The sequence below is a fragment of the Streptopelia decaocto genome (genome assembly GCF_964273445.1).
Source record: "Streptopelia decaocto genome assembly, chromosome: 7".
NCBI classification, from domain to species: domain Eukaryota; kingdom Metazoa; phylum Chordata; class Aves; order Columbiformes; family Columbidae; genus Streptopelia; species Streptopelia decaocto.
This window is the reverse complement of record NC_138661.1, coordinates 47,561,803-47,583,191: the sequence shown is the minus strand read 5'-3', so window position 1 is coordinate 47,583,191 and position 21,389 is coordinate 47,561,803. Positions and strand designations below refer to the sequence as shown.

Genomic DNA, 21,389 nt, shown 5'->3' with positions numbered 1-21,389 from the left:
GTTAGTGTGAGAAATGTGTTGAAAGACTGGGGAATCACACGGTGGATAATCCAAAGGGCCCAGATGAACAAAATAAATATGGAAGCAATTTGTGGGAGGGTGGCTGGTGAGAACTTTCTTCTCTGGGATCCTTAAGCCTTCCTGCCATGGCCTGAACAGCTGTGAATCTGGGTACAATTACAACATAACAGCAAATCTGCATTTTGTGTATGAGTAAACAGTTGTGTAAGTTGCCGTGTCATAGTGAACAGGGAGCTGAGGTAATGAGTGGAAGGTGGTACGGCTGTGAAACTCAGCTGAAATTATCTATGTACTGTAAGAATGAGCTTTTAACCTGCTGTATGGGATCTTTTGGGATTAGGGGCTGATGAACTCATGGCAGATCTGGGGAAGTCCTGATAGCCAGGAGGTTTCAGTTTTAAATTAGATTTTGTATCTCTTGAGCAGCCTGTGAGGCTTAATTTATTGAAGGTTGGTAAGCGTATAAGTTGAATATGGTTGAAGGGTGCTGTTGTGTTATGAAAAAGTTTGTTTCTATAGGACCAGAAGGACAGTTTTGCCAGTTTTAGTGGTGTATTTTGTATTGGTCTTTCTGTTGTTGTTGTTATTATTATAATTATTATTATATTTTCTTTAGTATGGATTCTGAGTTGTTTTGTTCTTTTAAATTAAAATCCCCAAGTGCCACACTGTGCTATGATTCTCTGGTGTTGGGATGTTACTTTTCATTTGCTTAGACGGTTTATTATTCCAGATGGCTCCGGGGGAATGTGTGGGGGAAGATTTCTGGTTTGAGGCTCTTTTATTGAAGGTTTTGGATGAAAACCAGTTACATCAGATGAGGTAGCCTATGTCAGTCTATATTGAAACAGCTGAGTTTGTTGGATGGAAAGTTCATTTTTAAGTAAAGTTTTCCTGTGGGCTTTTTATCTCTGGTCTTGATAAAATGCAGTAATATTACTGCAGCAATAGATTGTGGTCCCATTAAACATTAAGATGTGAATTCTGGCTACTAAGTATAACTTTGTGCTCAAGTTCCTTCAATCCTTGGAGTCCTTCATCTTGTTTGATATGTTTTGCATGAATTTATCACTTGAATTGTTAACAAGTCAGATGACAGAGCTCCAGACAGAATGCAGTTGCCAGCTGTATCTGTATCAACTGAAGACTTGTACACTGCTGGCCAGATCTGTTCAGAGTCTTAGTGCTGCAGGATCTACTCCAGGTTGTATTAATGATCAGCAGTATGACTTTGGGCAAGATCTGTTTCTTTCCTCACTGTACTTGCTTCCCTTTTACCTGCTTTATCGGGTTTTTTTTGACATGAACTCTTTCTTCCCATCTTTCTTTTATGCTATTAGTGCTACCCTAATTTTAGTCAAGAGCTATACGCTACAAATAACAGGTGTATTTTTCTACAGTTCAAAATAGCTTTTTGCCTTGAGAGAAATATTCTGTCTTGGTGGTGGGAGTTGGATGCAAGATAAGTAGGTTTTTCTTGATGATTTTTTTTTTCTCAAGTGTTCCTGTTTTTCCTTTATCTTCTTTTTGTTATTGTTAGAGTAAGCCATTAAGATTCTTGAAACAGAACAGTTTAGAAACCTGTGAAGCATGATATAGACATACAAACTGATGTAATTATGAAAATCCATGTATTTGGCAAGTTGCATTTCTTTCCCCCTTTTATAAGACAGGGCAAGAATTGCCAACTTGTAGTACTGTTGCTTGTCCAGAGTGTTCTTCACAGGAAATCTGTTGTGCAGGGCTGTACTGAACCTGCTAGCTAGTGGTTGCCTTGCAGGGAACATGGTCATTGCCCACACATAACTTAAGTAACACCTTCTGTAGCTTAGATGAACTCATCCATTGTTGGCGGTTGGATGTCTGAAGATGAGAGACTCAGAAAGTGGTGGCCTAGGGTTCCATCTGGGGTGCCAAACCGTTAAGGAAGTTTCTTTTCCCTGGGTTTCCAGCAGCAGAGACTCAGGCAGGGATTCCAGAAATTCTTCTAAAATAAATGATTTATTTGCAAGATACATTGTAGAGCAGCTTGAGCTGGGTGCCTCCTGAAGAGGGAGCCCCAGCAGAAAATAACTTAGAAAATTATACCCTCACAATCCAATTACTTTTCTCTAGTGAGTGTGCCTTTCCTGTAGTTTGTGATCTGCTTCATCTTTCTTCTTGATTTGGATCTTACATTTAATGGAATATGAAATCACTTACATAGGAAATTTTGCATAGGATGATTCTATGCTGCTGGACTTGCTTTTCTCCCTGGCATTTCCCCATCCATTGTTCAGCTGTGCTGTGTGTTGAGGCCCAGGGTGGGGCTGTGTGGAATTTCTGCTCTAGCTGAGTTTGGAAGGTGGTTTTTGGTTAGAGCAGACTGCATGGGACATATTCTCCCTGGGTTCTTGGTACAGTTTTACAGGTCAGTTGTGCATCTTGAGTAAATTACTCAGTTGTTCATGGATCATTTATGAAGTACAGTTAATATTCACTTGACACACAATGCAAGGTATGCATGTATAAATGGCTAAATAATTTGTGAATATGGGCACTGTTAAGAGAGGTTGATATAAAACATGCAAGAGCAGTTGCTTGTGTTGTTTAATATGAGGAGTAATTATACTTTGCTTCACCTGCCAAAGCACATCAGTTCTTCATGAACAGATAAATTGAGTCAGCTCTTAGGACCTCCAAAAGATAGACGTTGCAGTCAATGAACTTCAAAGACAAAAATAACTCCTAACTTGCTAACCAGTCTCCTCTCGGTGGCACAAGTTGCCCTTGTGGCTAGGGCCAAAACTATGCAATCTTAAGAACTATGTGAAACTGCACACTACTAGAACATACATAGTCTAGCTGTAACCAGAAGTGCATGTATTTTGTCTTGAGAATGAGTGTCTCCCAGGACTGCTCGGGGCTCTGATACTGATCTTAGATGGGTGATCTTGGGGATGGGGGACTAAATCTTCCATCATCAGAACAAGAAACATGTCTTATCATGAACCTGACATACTGTAAAACAGTCTAGAGCTTTGCTTTTTTGGGTAGCTGGAAAGACACAATACAGATGCTGAGATCAGTATCTGCTCAGGCTGGTAGAATGCAAACTGTGGTTGTGAAATCTTTGAGTCTGGAAGAACTGCACTAACTGCTCAAGCAGTTTTAAAAGACTAACTCATTAAACTAATAAGGCATAATGCAAAATTGGCTAACAAGCAACAACAGTGTTTGTGGTGACTGATGTCTATTCAAACTCAAAAAAGGCTCTTTGTTTTTTTCTATTTTAAGAAAGGCTTTTGAAAGGTGGAAAGAAGGTGGAGAGGGACCAAAAAATCCATGTGGCTGACGTTAGTCTCATGTCTTAATAAAGTGCTGGCTGAACTTCGAATGCCTGATACCAATCGGAATACAAACCTGTGTGGAGTTACACCAAAACAACAACACATACACACACACACACGAACCCCCCCCCCTCCCCCACCAAACCAACAAAAAAAAACCCAAAAAACAAAAAACCAACCCAACCCAAAACACCACCACCACCACCAAAAAACCCCACCACATTGTGAACTTTTAAATGAACAGATCATTCACTTTGCTGTGTAACCAAGGTTCTTCCCCATTATTAAGTCCTATTAGAATTCTGATTTACATTCTCTTAAGAAATTTTTGTTTGCTAGCCCTATCTTTGGAGGCGAGATCTACATCCAATTGTCAGGCATTTTCTGTCTTGTGAATATAATGTCTTTGAATATCAGTGAGTGTGAAGGTAAGAGGAAAGTGAAGCCCTGTAATATTAATAGTCTGGCCTATGAGCTCTAAAACAAACCACAAGCATTTGTCCTTTTATCATCAGATGGAGGGCTTCCTCACGGATCTGCAAGCAAATTTCAGGAGCCAATTCTTTTTCACCCCTCTGAAAACAGAGCTGTGTGTAATGAGCAAATTTGTAGTGTACTTCTGACCAAAGATCAAATTGATTTGACTAGAACATTAACAGACTACCTGGAAGATGAAAAGGCCGTTGATAGTAGAGTTCCTAAGACTATTTATAAACAATACAAATTTACAGTACCAGTTGTACTCTAAAAATCTGCCATGAGGAGTGTTCACTTCTAAATTGCAAGTTTGTTGTAGTGTGGTCAGCTTTTTCTTTTTTCTATAAGGATTGGTGACAGCATCATGCTTTTCTGAAATGTTTATTTCCTTGCAACCTTTCTCTCCCAAAAAAGAGTCCAGAATAGTTTCAGTGACCTTATTTCATAGTTGAATTATATGTTCATCATGGGTAAGAACGTAATAGACATATTTCTTCCTCCTTCCGTTTTTCATAAAATGTAGAAACAAAATGTTTTACAGCATAATTTCCTATTTGCACTGCAACTTAGAGTGATTTTCTTTTTGAAATGCCTGTCCTTTTCAACAACTGAGATATTAGTAGCCATTTCTTGGAGAACTCCTGATTCAGAGTTCCTGGATGTAGGCTCTTTTGAGGTAAAATATAAAAGTGTTTGTCTCTCTGTTACATCAACAGAATCCACCCAGAAGCAGCAGGTACTTGATGAGATTCATTTGCACAGCTATACCTTTTCATCAGTCTCACTTTTTTTTTTTAAATATAGTATATTAAGTTTTTGCTGTTCTTATGCAAAACTATGCATGCTTGTTACAGCAGAAATGCCCAGTGTGCAGCAGCTTTGGTATCTTTCAAGCTGTCAAAGGTAAAGACTCTCTGTTAATGACTTCTACGTGAGTTAGACTTGATGTCTCATCAGTTTGACTATCCTTAAAATTTCTAATGGATCCCATTAGAAAATCTGCCGATGGACTATATAGGTTTTCTGATGAATTCTTGTAATGGAGCTCTGCCTTGCTATTTGGTTAAAAGTCTTCAGGGTAGCCTCAGGCTGCTTACTTTCCTATTTCTTGTGTTATCTGCAGATAAATGTTCAACTTATTGGAGCTTAATGGCCAATTAGTTGAGTCAAATGAAATCTGAAAATACAAAAAGCAGTTCTGATCACTGGCAGGATATTCTTGCCCTGACTGAAGTTGAATCCAGAGTTGCTAGCTGGGTGACTGCCACTACTCCTTGTAAATAGTTTTGTGGGGAAACTGCGTTTAACCTGCAAAGCACAGTTTAATTTTTTTCCTGCAGTGTTCATGCTCCATTTGTTTTCTCATCAGCTGCAAAATTAGGCAGCCCACTTCTGTGAACAGACTTTCCCATTTAAGAAGTGATCAACTTAGTTTCCTTTTGGCCTGTATTGAAGACACCTGCATAAGACCTGTCAGATCCTGTTAAAATTAAACCCACATGACTTGGACTTCTAAAATACCTGGTAGTTATCTCTGTTTGGGTTGGGAAGCATGTCTGATATGGGTTATCTCAAAGGGGCAGTGACTTTGGGAAACAGGGCACTCTTTCCACCTTTGCCAGTCTTGCCCCTGAAGGTAGGATGAGTTGGGTGTTTGGGAACACAAGCCTCCCAAACTACAAGAAAACTAACTTGGCATAGATTGAGTAAATATTCCAGTGGTGTTTACTTCAGTTTGGAAGGACTGTGTTGGCCTGTTGTTTTGGAAAAAATGTGTTATTTAAATGCTGTAGTAAATGATTTGGTTAGAGAACAGTTTAAATGAGCTCAACTGTCAAAATTAAACCCTAGGTGTAAGCAGCTGTACCAGGAGATAGTCATTGCATATTTCCAGGGGAAAGTCATTTTGGATACCTTGAAATGTGAAGCTTGTTTAAAAACAGATTATGAATCTATACAAGTTGTTCCATTCTCCTTCCACAAGTCACACCCAGCATTAAACAAAAGGGGTAGGTATGTATACATGCAAGAGGAAAACAAAAAATTAAGACCATACCAGCAGTTCTTACTGAGCCCCCATGAGTGTAAATAAGAGGACAGTTAATCTGGTAGTTGAGCTGGGAAGTAGGAGTTTCAGTTGTTATGGGGGTAGGCCTACCTGTATTTTAATCAGAATACCTAGACAGGGTATTAGCCACATACCTTCTCATTTGGTTTTGACTTTGCCTGTTTACTACTGAAGAATAAATTATTCAAGATATACCTGTGGGCTTTAGTATTAATATGTGGCATTTTTTATGATGCATCTTAAAAAGCAGTATATATATTTGGAAAGCTACTCATCAGTATATATATGTTCAGATACCCACCTCCTCAGCATCTGAACAGCATGGAAACATAAGTTATGGATGCTTGCAGCATTCCCATGGAATAGGAGAGCATTAGTAATCGTTGACAGATATGGAAAACTGAAGCCAAGGAAAGCAGTGTAACGTGATCATATAGACATCTGTGGCATGGCTGAACCCTGTCTCCAGTCTTCTCAAATTCTACCCGGAAAGCTGCTCTTTCCTGAGAGGGATTCTGTCTGTAAGGCTGAACTATGTTGCAAGTACTGGCATTAATCTTCCACCTCCTGAAGCTTATATCGCTAGCATTCCTGTCAGGGAGCAGGCTGAGTCAGCACACTAGCATTAAACCATTGTGTTCTACCTTTAGGTAGAATACCTGCTGTTGCAATATCGTTATTAAAAAAATATCCTTTGCTGAGAGATCCTGCCTGAGCCTATTATATTTGCAAAATAATTGTTTCCTACAGATACCTTGAGCAATAATGTACCTTCACAGTATTTTCCTGAATCTATAATGTCTCACAGAAAAAAAAAAAAGGTAGACAGCAAATTGAGAAGGGCAAAATAGTAATTTCAAGTTCTGACTACAATGGCTTAAACCTTTACTTTCCACAAACAAAATGCTTGGTTCTGTGCTCCTTTTCACTAGTGATATTCTTAGAGCTTTGGAGGAGCAAATCCAATGTAAAACTGGTGCAGCAGGAGGAGGAATTGAGTCTTGGGCTGGTCTGTGAGGATGAGTAATTGGATTTTGGTTTCCAGTGGGACACTGAGTTTTGTGCTCTGGTTGGGGCATACATGGGGACAAAGAAGTTTTCATGTCTATACATTTAAAGTTTTACTATGGTTTGCATCTTGATGCTCAAAATTTTTTGTGCTAAATAAGTGTTTGATCACAAAGCATCTCTGTTAGCCTGTACTTCTTGCTGATAAGGTCCTTCTGAAGCACAGAAGATACGTTGACATAATGGAAAAGTTGCAGTGTCACCTGTCTCTGGCAGTCTCTGTAAGTAACATGACTGTCTGCTGTGTCTGAGCGTGATGAGAAGTCAGTATTGTCTGGCCCTTCCTGAAAGATATTGTTTACAGGGTTATCTGAAATACACTGATAAATTCTTAATGAGCACTCAAATAATGACAGTAATGAAGCTGCAAAGTTACCTTTCTGGTAACAGTCTCTATGAGATACTCTGTCTGTCTTTGGGTTGAACCTTCCTGACTGCTGAAGAATGTTTGTAACATTGGCAGTAGATTTTTAGAGGAAGAAAGTAAGTAATTTTCCCTGGAGAGCCCATCTCTTTGGCATTGGATTTCTGATGGTATCTTCTTTACAGCCTCCAGCTAGCTGAGAGGACTCATGTTCCCACTGCTAGTTGTTCCTTGTGTATTGTCCCTTCCTCTTTGGAGTCAGCATATGGCATGTTATAGATGAGGTGTTGATCATATGAGTAATCTTAGTGACTGTGTAAGTGGAAAGAACTTTCATCATCAGCTTAAGGAGGTCTGTGTTTGGGATATTGTATAATAGATATGTGCAAGTGTCCTTTGAGTTCATACTTGGAGTCAGCTAGTGTTAGTTGGTGCTGGTAACGCTTAAGTTCAGTTAATTTTGTGCAGTCATCAGTCATAATGCAGTCAATATTTAGTGTATTCCTTTTAAATTTATTTATTTGGAAATGTGGAGAAAACGCAACCACAGTGGATAATTTAAGTGCTGATACCTGAGCCATATCATCTGCTTTGTGTGTGAAACACATGAATATGGTGTAGGACACTTACAGCCTGTGTTGTGTTTACTGAGAACAAAGTTCTTTGCTGCTGGAGTCCTGGGCAAGTTTTAGCATTGCATTATATTTTATGTATCTTAGTTTTCCATTTATACTTTCACCTAATTCACAGAACATGGCTAAGTGTACATGGTAAAAAGTAATGTTATTTTTGTGATTACTTCCTGAATCAGAAATATCTATATACATAACTTGCAGCGAAGTAATGAGTGCATAAGCCTTTCCTTTCAGTGTTATAGACTATGTTGTATTTGAATACATGAAAATTATTTGCATAGGAGGTTAGGAAAATGGTGAAGACCTTTAGCAGGGGTGTCACACTCATTTTCACTGGGGGCCACATCAGCCTCGCCATTGCCTTCAAAGGGCCGAATGTAATTTTAGAACTGTATGAATGTTACTATTCCTACATTTATACAGTCCTAAAATTACATTCGGCCCTCTGAAGGCAATGGCGAGGCTGATGTGGCCCCCAGTGAAAATGAGTGTGACACTCCTGACCTATAAGGAATCACTCAGTCTTTTTTGGGTGATTAAAAAATTTAAATGAATTGTGTTTCTTAATTGAGCTTAACACATTTATCAGTTTTAAAATGGACTTATCCTTGAACAAAAGGGGAGCCCTGTTGCTTAACTAGAAAGTAAAGATAATTGAAGTGCTTGCAAAAAAATGGACAAATATACTGTTAATTTCTCCTGCAACCACTCCAGTTACATGGCCATTAACAGTTAAATTATTAATGAAGTATTGCTGAAGAAAGCCACTCCTCACTGTTGGCTATCCTCTTTCCTTGGTGCTAGCTGCCAGTGTCGCAGGAGTCTCCTTCCACATGAAGCACTGTGAGATGCAGACAGGCTTTCTTCCAGACTTGAAATGGAGAACATGGCTGTGTTGTCAATGTCAGATTTTCTAGTTCTTGAATGCAATTTAATTTTATGTTGCAATGAGCGATGAGCATCCTCTTACATATGGGCAAGCAAAGACCTATCTGGAAATTAGTTAGTCAGGGAGGCACTTGGATGGGTCTCTCTGAAAACAGAACAGCGTGATGTATTCTGTAATACATGAGGCCACAGATTATCCAGTGACATCAGCCGTCTCTTAGGATGGTGCTTATCTTGTGTCTTAGGCAGTATGGCTTATTGTCTTCTGCTAATGTGTAATATCTCCTGCTAACAGGATAGTACGGCTGTCCTATTAAATTGTTGTGGCAGTGTCACTAAGTATTAGTGTTTTTATGAAGAGAAGAACACCCTTTTTTGGAAACATCTTGAAGGATGGTGCCATTTTTTGTTCATAATAAAAACAAGATTTAAAAAGGTCCCAGCATTTATGGTCTGAATGATCTATGCACAGTATTCATCTTCTTGGCCAAATATTTTTACCTTTGTAAGAGTGTGGGTTGTTTTGTTTTGTTTGTTTTTTTTTTTTTTTTGTGGAAAACTACTGATCTCCGTATACTTAAGTAACTTGCCAGTATTGAGAAGTATAATGAGAAGGAAGTAAGGGAAGGGAAAAATTAGGGAAGATAATTCTGTTAAATGAAAGCCCCCTCCTGCTGCTTTTATAGGAGAAAAGTCTTCACAGAATCACAGAATGTTAGAGATTGGAAGGGACCTCGAAAGATCATCTAGTCCAGTACCCCTGCTGGAACAGGAACACTTAGATGAGGTTACACAGGAAGGCATCCAGGCAGGTCTTGAATGCATCCAGAGTATGAGACTCCACAACCCCCATGGGCAGCCTCTTCCAGTGTTCCGTCACCTTTACTGAGAAGAAGTTTCTTCTCAAGTTTAAGTGGAACCTTTTCTGTTCCAGTTTGTACCCATTACCCCTTGTCCTATCATTGGTTGTCACCGAGAAGACCCTGGCTCCATTCTCATGACACTCACCCTTTATATATTTGTAAACATTAATGAGGTCACCCCTCAGTCTCCTCTTCTCCAAGATAAAGAGACCCAGCTCCCTCAGCCTTTCCTCATAAGGGAGATGCTCCACTCCCTTAATCTTCTTTGTTGCCCTGCGCTGGACTCTCTCCAGCAGTTCCCTGTCCTTCCTGAACTGAGGGGCCCAGAACTGGACACAATATTCCAGATGTGGTCTCACCAGGGTACAGGGAAAGGAGAACCTCTCTGGACTTACTAACCACCCCCCTTCTAATACAGCCCAGGATGCCATTGGCCTTCCTGGCCACAAGGTCACCGTGCTGGCTCATGGTCATGCTGCTGTCCACCAGGACCCTCAGGTCCCTTTCCCCTACACTGCTCTCTAATAGGTCATTCCCCAATTTGTATTGGAACCTGGGGTTGTTCCTACCCAGATGCAAGACTTTACAGTTTCCCTTGTTATATTTCATTACATTTTTCCCTGCCCAACTCTCCAGCCTGTCCAGGTCCCGCTGGATGGCGGCACAGCCTTCTGGCGTGTCAGCCACTCCTCCCAGCTTGGTGTCATCAGCAAACTTGCTGATAGTACACTCTATTCCCTCATCCAAATAATTGATGAATATATTGAATAATATAGGCCCCAGTGCTGACCCTTGAGGCACTCCACTAGATACAGGCCTCCAACTGGACTCCGCCCCATTGACCATGATTCTCTGGCTTCTTCCCTTCAGCCAGTTCGCAGTCCTCCTCACTACCCGATCATCCAGACCGCACTCCCTCAATTTAGCTGTGAGGATGTTGTGGGAGACTGTGTCAAATGCCTTACTCAAGTCAAGGCAGACCACGTCCACTGCTCTGCCATCATCCATCCATCTTGTTATGTCCTCGTAAAAGTCAATGAGGTTTGTCAAACATGACTTCCCTTTGGTGAAGCCATGTTGACTGTCCCTAATGACCCTCTTATCCCTGATACGCCTTGAGATGGCACCAAGGATAATTCGCTCCATCAGTTTCCCAGGGATGGAGGTGAGGCTGACCAGTCTATAGTTATCTGGGTCCACCTTCTTGCCCTTTTTGAAGACTGGAGTGACATTTGCTTTCCTCCAGTCCTCAGGCACCTCTCCCATTTCCCAAGACTTGGCAAAGATGATGGAGAGTGGTCCAGCTATGACCTCAGCCAGCTCCCTCAGCACTGGAAGGTGCATCCCATCCGGAGGATGTCCAGATTGCCTAACTGCTCCCTAGCCCAGTCCTCATCAACTGAGGCAAACTCCTCCATTGTCCTGCCTTCCTCTGGGGCCTCAGCGGTACGGTGCTCCTCAGGACAGCTTCTGGAAGTGTAGACAGAGACAAAGAAGGCATTCAGTAACTCTGCCTTCTCTGTATTTTCTGTCACCAGGGCACCCACCTCATTCATCAGTGGGCCTACATTGCCTCTGCTGTTAGTTTTATCTCCCATGTACTTGAAAAATCTCTTCCTGTTGTCCTTGACCTCTCTCGCCAGGTTTAATGCTAAGGAGGCCTTAGCTTTCCTAGTTGCCTCCCTACCCCCTCTGACAACAGCCTTATATTCTCCCCAAGTGTCCAGCCCTTCCTTCCATGATCTATAAACTCTCCTGTTCCACTTGAGCTTACCCAGTAGCTCCCTGTTTAACCACACAGATCTCCTGGCTCCCTTCCTTGAGTTCCTATGTGTTGGGATGCTCTGATCTTGTGCCTGGTAGACGCAGTCCCTGAACCCTAACCAACTATCTTGGGCCCCTTTACCTTCAAGCAGCCTTGTCCATGGGATTTCCCCTAGCAATTGCCTGAAAAGGCCAGAGTTTGCCTTGCTGAAGTCCAGGGTTGCAATTCTGTTTGCTATCCTGTTCCTGCCACATGAGATCCTGAACTCCACCATCTCATGGTTGCTGCAACCAAGGCAGCCCTCAACCTTTACCGCTTCAACCAGACCCTCTTTTGTTAGTGAGGATGAGGTCCAGCAGTGCACCTCTTCTAGTCAGCTCCTCCACCCTTTGCATCAGAAAGTTATCGTAAAGGCACTGGAGGAACCTCCTAGACTGTGGCTGGCTGGCTGAGTAGTCCTTCCAGAAAACATCAGGGAAGTTAAAATCCTCCACCACAACCAGGGCCTGTGATTGTGAGGCTGCTCCCAGCTGTCTGTAGAAGGCCTCATGAACTTCCTCACCCTGATGTGGTGGCCTGTAAGAGATTCCCACAACAGTATCACCCTTGCCAGTCTGCCCCTTAATTTTCACCCATAGACTCCCAAATCGCTCCTTATCCATGCCTGGACAATACTCAATACGTTGTAGTTGCTCTCTCACGTAAAGAGCGACTCCACCACCACGCCTGGCTGGCCTGTCTTTCCTGAAACGGACATAGCCATCCATGACCACATTCCAGTCATGTGAGCTGTCCCACCATGTCTCCATAATTGCCACCAGATCATAATCTCCTGCCCGAACACAGGTTTCTAACTCCTCCTGCTTATTCCCCATGCTGCACGCATTGGTGTACAGGCATTTCAGAGAGCAAGCTGAGCACTTGATTTCACCTCAGGGATATGGGGGGCCTCCCAGCCTTCATGAACTCTAGAGTGATGCCCTACTGATGCAAGCCCAGCTACCACCCCACCCCGCTTCGAGTCTTTGCTCTTTTAATTTTTTTTCCATTTGCTTTGCATCTTGTCTGAAATATGTGATCTCTTTCTGAAGGGTTAACTAGTTTTCTGAAGTTATAGCAGGGTCTGTTACCCTGAAGAGCTTTGTACCTCACCTGTGAGGTCTGCTTCTCTGATCCTAATGAAGTGGATTTAGAAAATAGAGAAGACCTCAACATATGGATGATTGCAAGGCTTTCTGACTGGGAAGGTGGCAGCTGTGACTCTGTAACTGTTTGACAGTAGATCTGAACAGAATGAGTTGTCTTTTAATAAAAACAGAAATTATTGCAGTAGCTGGGAATTAAAAGAAATGAGTCTATGAAGAATCTTGGCTGCCTTTTTAAGGATCTTTTTTTGCTCCCAAATGCTTTCAGTTCAGGTTTCCCTAGGAGAGAAATGAGTTTTGAATGTTCAGCAAGACACCCTCCCTTTAAACATACAGGCCCATATTTAAAAGAATGGAAATGTGTGGCAATGGCTCCAGCACCAGAAGACTGAAAATCTCAGTCTGAAGTAATTCTGCCTAGATACTGTTGTGGTTTAACCTGAGCTAGCAGTACAATCATGATAGCTGCTCACTCTCTCCCTGCCCCGCCCCCCCCCCCCCAAAATAGGGGAGAGAATTGAAGGGGAAGGGAGAAACTTGGATTGAGATAAACACAGTTTAATAAAATAACAAAGTACCAATACGCTACTAGTAAATATATGTATATAAAATAGAATATAAAATAAAAGATACTCAATGCAATTCCTCACAAACTCTGTCCACACTGAGCAGCCAGTCTCAGGAAACAGCACCTGGTCCTGAATAGCTGATCCTGAAGAAAGAAAAAAAGGAAAAAGGTAGAAAGGCTCAGAGGCCTCTACAGAATGACAATATGCTGAACTAAACATCCCAAGCTGAACTCACTCAGCTCCAACAGAAAGAGCAAAGAACGTGAGAGAGAGAGAAAAGAGCACTCAAGACCACAGGATCCCACCTATCCTTAAATATAAAGCTTGACACTAATGAGAGGGAATACTCTCATTGATCAATCTGGATGTCAGTCAGGGTCTGCCCCATCCATGCACCCCCTCCTTGATGCCTCACACCTGTGGGCAAAGCACTCAGAAGGTCCTTGGTTCTCAGACCAGAGCAATTAAAAACATTAGCTCTGTGCTAGGGTGTTATCTTCTTGTTCTTAAACTAAGTCCAAATATTGACCATGCTAGCTATGAAAGAGAAAGGTTTCTAACTGCATGAAGAAAATTAACTTATTTCCAGTCAAACCAGCACAGGTACTTAGTTAGAAAATCTAAACCCAAATGAGCAGCAGCCAGTATGGGCTGCAAGTGGGTTGGCAAATTGTTCTGCCAAGTAAGAATTAGAGTTAGTATAACAGCAGTGGTGCATGGGCACGATGGCTCGTGGAAATGCAAAGACTGAAAACTGTGTTGGTTGGTCGCTGCTGTTGCATGCTTTTGTTACATGGTTTAGGAGAAACCTTAGATAGTGCCCATATCTCTTACACTAGTGGTCTACTTTGAGGGTGATGGCTGTCAGTCTAGCACTATATGTTACCTACCAGAGTGTTCTTAAAAATACCTATTATTTACTGTTTTCATTGTCTTCTGAACTTGTGTGTGGGAAGGACAGAAAGGAAGGTGCAAATGTGTATGTGAGTGGTAGTGGAAAGCCACAGTCAGAGCTAGCTAGGTGCTGGTTTCTTGAGACTGTAAAAGAAATTTGAACATGTCTGTTACAGATAATATATGTTCAGGTTGTCCCTGTATTCCAGAGACATCTCTTCCTGCTTGCCTTAGCCAGATTTGATAGCTGCTTGGCGTAAGTCTTATTGACTGGCACTAGCAATTCTCTGCTCATTAAACTGAAAGAAATTACTGTTGAAACTCAGAATGCACAGTTTTGAGCTCTGCTGCCTTTGTCATTATCCAGTCAAGACAGTCTGATTTTTCTTATTTCTTTCTCAAGATTAAGGAGGGGGGGGGGGGGGGAAGATAAGCTTTCAAAGTGTGATCTCTTTTAATTCTGATTAATCAAATATAGTCTCTACCAATAAAAAAGCGCATCTGTGAGACCCACTATTGCTAAATTTACACCCTGCAATTTTCAGATGTTAGTTGCCACTAAATTGGCAGAGTGACTGGAGCCAAATATACGTGCTTTGCAATTATATTTGCTGGGTTGGTATTTATGGGAGTGGCCAGCTAGGCCAATGAGACTCAAAATTAACCCTTAATGTCAGCAGCCTGAAACTGCTGTTTCATTAGTAGATTTGTCATGGCTCACAGGAACCTCTGTTATGGCCAGTTTTAGGTGTTACTGCAAGTGATAATGCTTGCTTCCCTAGAACCTTGAAAAAAGAATGGGAAATCTATGAACTTGCTGCATCCTAAGTTTCAGTCTGGGTTTGGTGTGAAAACAAAGGTATCCTGCCTTGGAACCCAGTAGATACACAATTTGAGAATAAAACTTTATTATCAAATGCATAGAAGCCATGTCTTTTGCCTGGGGATCTTGAGTTCTCTGGGTTACTGAAATATTATGAATTTTTTGTTGTAGAAAATTTTCACAAAATTCCTGACATGTTGTCTGTTCCTTCTGATCTCCATCTGTGTAACTCTGTGATTCCCCAGCTCATCTGTTTGCTCCACAGCCCTCCCAATATTTGCCAGTTTGGCGCTGTCTATCTGGACATGTCTTTGTCCTGGCTTCTACAGAAAGTACACTTTGTAGCATACATAAATATGATGGATGACAGGAGGAAAAAGGACAAAAGGTGGTACACCACAGACTAAATGGACTATGGACCTTACAATGGACCACATAAATCCTGGACTGTGTCATGTGTGGCCCTTCCCAAAGATGTTGACAACAGTTACCTCCACTGCTTGTGGGGAAATGTTAATTTTTCTCATGCATGCACCAAAAGCCTTTCTGCTCTTTCGCTAAATCTTTCTCTGTCTGTTTTCATTCCAGTATTCTTCACTCTTCACTGTGCTTCACTCTTCACTGTGCTGATAAACACAGCAACCTTTGAAAGAGCCAAAATCCAAGATTGCCTATTATGTAAACAAACCCAATTTTACTGCTAGGTTGAAAGCGGTTTGTCATATATGGTGTGTGTGGATAATATCTTCCTGTGGCAGTATTTGCTGGAAAGAATTGGTTGCCAATGCCTCACAAAAAGTTTGCACTGCCACACTGCACACCCTGCATTAACATCCTCTCTGTGTGGGGGCATTGTGTATGTTCTTTTACAATGGGAAAACATCATTGCTAGGGCTTCTGGCACAATGAGTAAGTGAATACGTAAGGTGAAACGAAATTGTGAAAAGAATGAGCCTCTCACTTCAATATAATCCCTGCCTGTATCTTCCCACAGCATTGACAAAATGCAAATGCCATTTATTTTTCTGTTATTGATATGCTTACAGAAAGCAGCAGAAATCTAATCTGTGCAGCAAATACTGAGTCACTTTATTTTCTCTATAATTTTTATTAGAGCACATCAGAGACTTCAGTTTGAATGGGAGAAAATGATGTTTTAGGTAGTTGGTTATAAAAACTGTTGTTTTTCCCTTGAGGTGATTATTTTCTAGGCCTCTGATGGTGATTATGGGAAATTCCCAACTTGAAATAAATAACCAGTTGTTGTATATATCTGTCATTCCTGAGCTCCATCTTCTGCCCCTCCTTAACTGTCTCTTTGTGGCTTGCCTAGGGGAGGACATGTGACCAGAGTGATGGGAAAAGGGCAAGCACACACCATCTTTTATATAAGAGAAACCTCTTGAGCCTAAAGTAATGGCAAAATCTCTTCAAATAGACCTGGGGTATGACATTTGAAGAGGCTAGTGTTCTGTGATATCTCACTGTTGAATTAGACCAGTATATTATCAGTGATCTCCAGACTATTGTGGGAGTGGTTTGAGGTCCGGATGGTCTAAATAGTGTCACTGTGGCTGCACCATGGCTTTTTGCGTTTTCAATATAGGGTGGATGAAATTTGGCTGATTATAATCCAGCCTGGTGATCCTCTGAAATCAAGGTTGTAATTTGGCTTGTTGTGTTGGAATTGTTTTTTCTAAAGTTGTATATGTCCATTTCTGCATTGCAATTACAGCTGGAGGGGAATTAGTTGTCTTTGTTCTTGAAGATTCAGGGATATTCTAAGTTTACTTTGCACCATGTTTTGTTACTCAACTCACTTGGTCTTCATGTATGCCTTCTTTTCAGTTTAATTCTTATCTCTTTGTTGGATTTGCATTTGTATTTGAAGAGGTTATCTATTTCCAGGTAATGCTTCTGTTTAGGAACAGTACAACGTGTTCACTGGACGTGCGCTGTCACTAGCACTACACTACTCTTAAACTGTTGCCTTTCCTTAACTCTAATTGTCTTCTGCTAATTCTTCTCATAATTTTAACTGTTGTTTCAATGTATTATTTGGAAAAACATGCTTCTTCCTTTTTTAGGAGCCTTGGGAGGGAGGTTTCTTGTCTCCTTGTTTTCTGTTCTTAGGGTGAGACTTCAAAGCAGGAGCTGAGTTGCTTCCCAAGGTAGGGAAGTCCGCAGATATGTCTCTATCTAGATTAAAATAGTGGTTATCTGTCATCAATCTCCTCACACTTGGAAATTAGCTTAGTGTCATTCAGTGAGAGGTTATGAGTGTTTTTCTTTATTATTAAGGACATTGTTGATGCTTTGTTCTGTTACTCTGGCCTTTCTTGGACTTGGCCCTTCTGCGGAGCCTGACATCCCAGCTGTGTCTTGTAGGCTCTTTCCAAGGTGTGGAGCTTTCATGTAGTCACACAGCCTGAGTTGTCCCCTTGTTAACAATATCACAGCTTACTTTCCCCTCCTCATGTGCTGTACTGACACACAGTCAGATCCTAAATGCATAAATTACTTTCCTGATATCATCGGGAGGATATTGTTATTATAACTTGATCTCGTTTTGGTTTCTCCACTGTGCTTATACAGTGAGTTCCCTTTCAGAGCCCTGCACGTTCTGAATGTAGCACATTTGTCGAATGGTCATTCACTGCTAAGATGTCAGGGTGGGACACCAGCCTTCACTACCTACATGCTTCCTGGAACACAGCATGGCATGTCTGGTTCTGACATGCATCTTTCCTTATTGGCGAAAACTCTGATATGCAGCTGCCAAGACAATTACTGCTCTTGAAAACTCTCCTTTGCTGCTTAAAGAAGGAATTGTAGCATAGTTAAGTACAAGCAACTTTATTAGATTAAGTGATGTCTGTTGGAGTTGAAAATGGCAGGAGCATTTTGATTTAGGTTATCTGGTTTAGCTTGAGAAAAGGCTACAGTCCTGTCCTGCTCTTAACCTAGGGCTGTTGTTCTGCCCTAGGGGTTTGTTTTGTTTTGTTTTTTTAATGTGTAGCTCTTGATTAAACTGCATTCATTTGCAGAGTTTGATTCTGTGTGTGAGTTGTGTGGTGGGACAGAAGACTGCAGAAATACTAAGTAGTCTTGTGTTAAGTGGCTACTCCTTGTGTAATAGAAGGGCTAAGATTATACCTCTGTAGCATCCTGCTGAGAGATGAGATTGGCGTTCTCCTTCATAGCTCCCACTTTTCCCTTCCTCTCATCCCTCTCCATGTTTTTGTATTACTAAATATTTGGGCATTGTTGGGTTTGTATGCTGGGATGCAGAGAGAGATAATGTGTCCAGTATCAGCTACAAACTCCAAAAGACTTCAGTGCTTCTTATGCCTGTAAGTTATGGCATACTTTAGCCGCTGCCATGGTGAAATGCTCCCAGAGCAACTGACATTGTAGATTTTTTTTTTCTTTAATAATTAGCACTGACACAGCCATACAGTTAACTGCTGCCACTCCTTGTCATTACTTTTCAGTGAAGCACCCCTGAAGTCATCGTTGTATGGCACAATAGAACACCTTTAAGTAGCACTTGCATGTGGGTAAATAAGCTAATAATGAATTCAGTTGTTTTCTCCACACAGAACAACTGTGGGATTTTTCTTACATTGGCTGTAGGATTTAAAAGAATCTACCCAGCTAGTAAGGCTGAACATCCCAGAGTTTGCACAGCTGTCATCTCAGAAGGCGCTTAAGTAGAGGTGTTTCAATACACGTTTTTAAGCAAGAATATGTGGTTAACAGCAGCCTTTTGGACTGTTTAGATCTGCGTAGTGCAAAAAAGTGCTTGCAGAAACAAGCCTCGAAGAGCAATTAAAAACCTTTGATATTTGGAAGTAAATGTTCACATTCTGTGACTGGGAAATTTAAACCTAATAGTGCTAGATAGGTTTTTATTGACATGGAGTATTATGTGAGTATTATGTGAGGAAAGTTAAAAGTAGCCATTTCCAATTGTTAGAAAAAAACAAACAAAAAAAAGCCAAAGTGCTCATTGTTAAAATGGAATTTTTGTTCATCACTTTTGTTGTAGGTTATTCCTTTATATTAATTTTGGACATTGAATTCACTTTCGTTCTGGACGTGCAGCATGCTAGGTATTGGTTTGATATACGTTTCTTTACCAGCTTGTCCTGAAATGCGTGTACCTGAACTGATGGGATTTCTAACGTTTCTGCAGCCATGCCGTAAAATCCCAAATATAACTTCATTTCAAACTTTGTCTTTATTCCTTTTCTTGTCTTTTCTATCATTTAATTGAATGCTACATTCTTCTTAAATCTTGGTGTTCACTTTGTACAAGACCTACTGTCCAGTTCTGCCATTTGTCCTTACTGGTTTAGACAGGCTCATGATTTATACTGGGTGATGTTGTCAGAAGTATCCTATTGCCAAGGAAAACGTTAGACAAAGAGGGCTGTGTTTACTGAGAGCAACAAGTAGCTAAAACCTGGGCATAACAGCAGAAAGCAACTGTATACAGATCTGTATTTAGCAGATTGGTTTCATGTTATATGAATATTTAAAGGCCGGATATATGGGTGACTGATTAGGTGCTGCATGGTGAGAGCACTTTAAAATGTCATGTTCTTTTGTGTTTTGCAGACAGAATGTAATTCTCTCCTTGAATATACTAAAACTTACTAGCTCCTTCCACCTTCAAGGTGTTTATCTCTCTGCATGACACTGTATTTCGGTCTTTCCTCCCTATCAGTAGCATAGTTGGATTAGTGCTCAGACTTCTGCCCATTGAAGAAAGAAGATTCAGCTCGGAAATCTTATCACTATGCGGATGTTGGCCGTAAGTACATTTCTCTTACTCTAACTTATAAGAAGAGTAAGCAGTGGGATGAGACTGGTGGAGAAAGAGTTTCATGATTAAGAGTTGTTGTAGGCAAGGGAATGTAAACATCTCCCTGGCTTTGACTAGTATAATTTAATTTTCCAGTCAGCTCTCCCTGCCCACCCTGATGAAATTGGGATTCTGTGGTGGGTCAGACCAGCAGCCAGAGCTGATGTTGCAACCTGCAATGGTCCTGTTTCTTTAGAAAGTATTTCAGATATCTCTGTTCTGAGTAAGCTGTTGATTAAAAGCTGTGAAAATCTAGTGGTTTTTATCACCAGAAATGATGACAGGTAGTGATTGAGCATGAGGTCTACAATTCCAAGATTTTCTACAGTCATACATGGGGAGGAGTTTAAGGTTTTGATATTAATGGTAGTTTGGGAAGTGAGAAACAAGACTGAGATTACTTAATTTACTCTCTCTGTCCATGCACTGTTGAGAATAATTTAGGATGTGCTTTCAGGGTGACTAATACCATGTGACCAGATAGCGCAGGCTTGATGCAGACAGTCTGTTCAGTTTTGTGAGGTGCAGAAGCGTTTTCTGTGTGAGGACAGATAGTTGATCATAAAGTTTACCAAGGCAAAGTTAGGCTGCCTTTTTTTTTTTTTTTTTTTTTTTAAGGCATAACAGGCAGACTAATCTGAGGTTCCTCGCTGTGTCAGGTACTTGTACTTTGATTCATCTAATACTAGTTATAATAGAACTTGATTTACTGTCTCTTCCCTAACTGTATCATAAGGGTGCTTGAGAGAAATCTTTCCTCAAAAGTAGAGAGGCTGTGAGCAAAACAAAAACATTGTCTTTTACTAAGAAGTGTGTTGAAAGTTACTGACTACAGAGGGTATAAAATCAGTAGGATTCACTTTAGTTTTAGCAGGTTTGAATACAGAAGTTACATCTTCTGTTTTTTTTTTTCTTGCTGTTTTTGCTGCTGCTGCCCCCAATGAAGATGCTCAATTGCATTTTTTTATGTGTATTTATATTGCTTATCGTTTTGCCACCAGTGCTGTCATGCTCTTCTATCAAATTAAAGCTTGAAATTAAATTAAAAAAGTATGCGTTTCTAGTGAAGAAACATCTGGAAAAGTATTATACATCAGACACGAACCTGGTTGCAGTCAAAGCAAAGTTTCATGCAACAGTATCTCTCTTGCGAAAAAGCGCTGTCTATATGTATGTATATATGTATATGGTCTAAGGGTCAAAGCCGAACAGTTGGCATGAGTCGGGACAGGAGAGCCAGAGCTGCTTCAGAAGTGGGGATGTCTGTCACAGCCTGTGAAGATGACTATTGTTCTTTGATGCTGAACTTCCTAATAATCTGTCTGAATGCAGGACTGTGTCTTCAGGAGCAGTACCCTCTATTAAGAAGTTGAAAGAAAAGTGGTTCTATTAAGGTGCTAGTGTTTGGAGTAGAGCTGATATATTGCTAGGAGTGATTTCAAGGGAGAAACACCATTGCCCTGTGATTCAAAACACCGTGCTAAAGGAGTTATCTTCTGAAAACTGAAAGCCTTAGAAAGCCTTAATAGTCTATAAATAACTCTGCTCACCAACATAGCAAAATTGGAAACATGAGTTTTTCCTTGTGCAGCAGAAATTAATAGAATCCA

At 40.9% G+C, this 21,389-nt stretch overlaps 1 protein-coding gene across 5 annotated transcripts in view; it reads left to right on the top strand.

The window, feature by feature from the left end:
* The window catches only part of LDLRAD3 (low density lipoprotein receptor class A domain containing 3), a 128,586-nt gene that overhangs the window by 6,723 nt on the left and 100,474 nt on the right, over positions 1–21,389 (top strand). The window contains exons 1-2 of one of the 5 annotated variants that reach the window (XM_082057530.1): positions 1,167–1,225; positions 19,642–19,728. The exons of 3 other annotated variants lie outside the window; for them this stretch is intronic. The gene's annotated coding sequence lies outside the window, so the exon portion shown is untranslated. Of the gene's footprint in view, positions 1–1,166; positions 1,226–19,641; positions 19,729–21,389 lie in introns of those variants that run through there. One more of the 5 variants, XM_082057529.1, reaches the window with a different exon arrangement.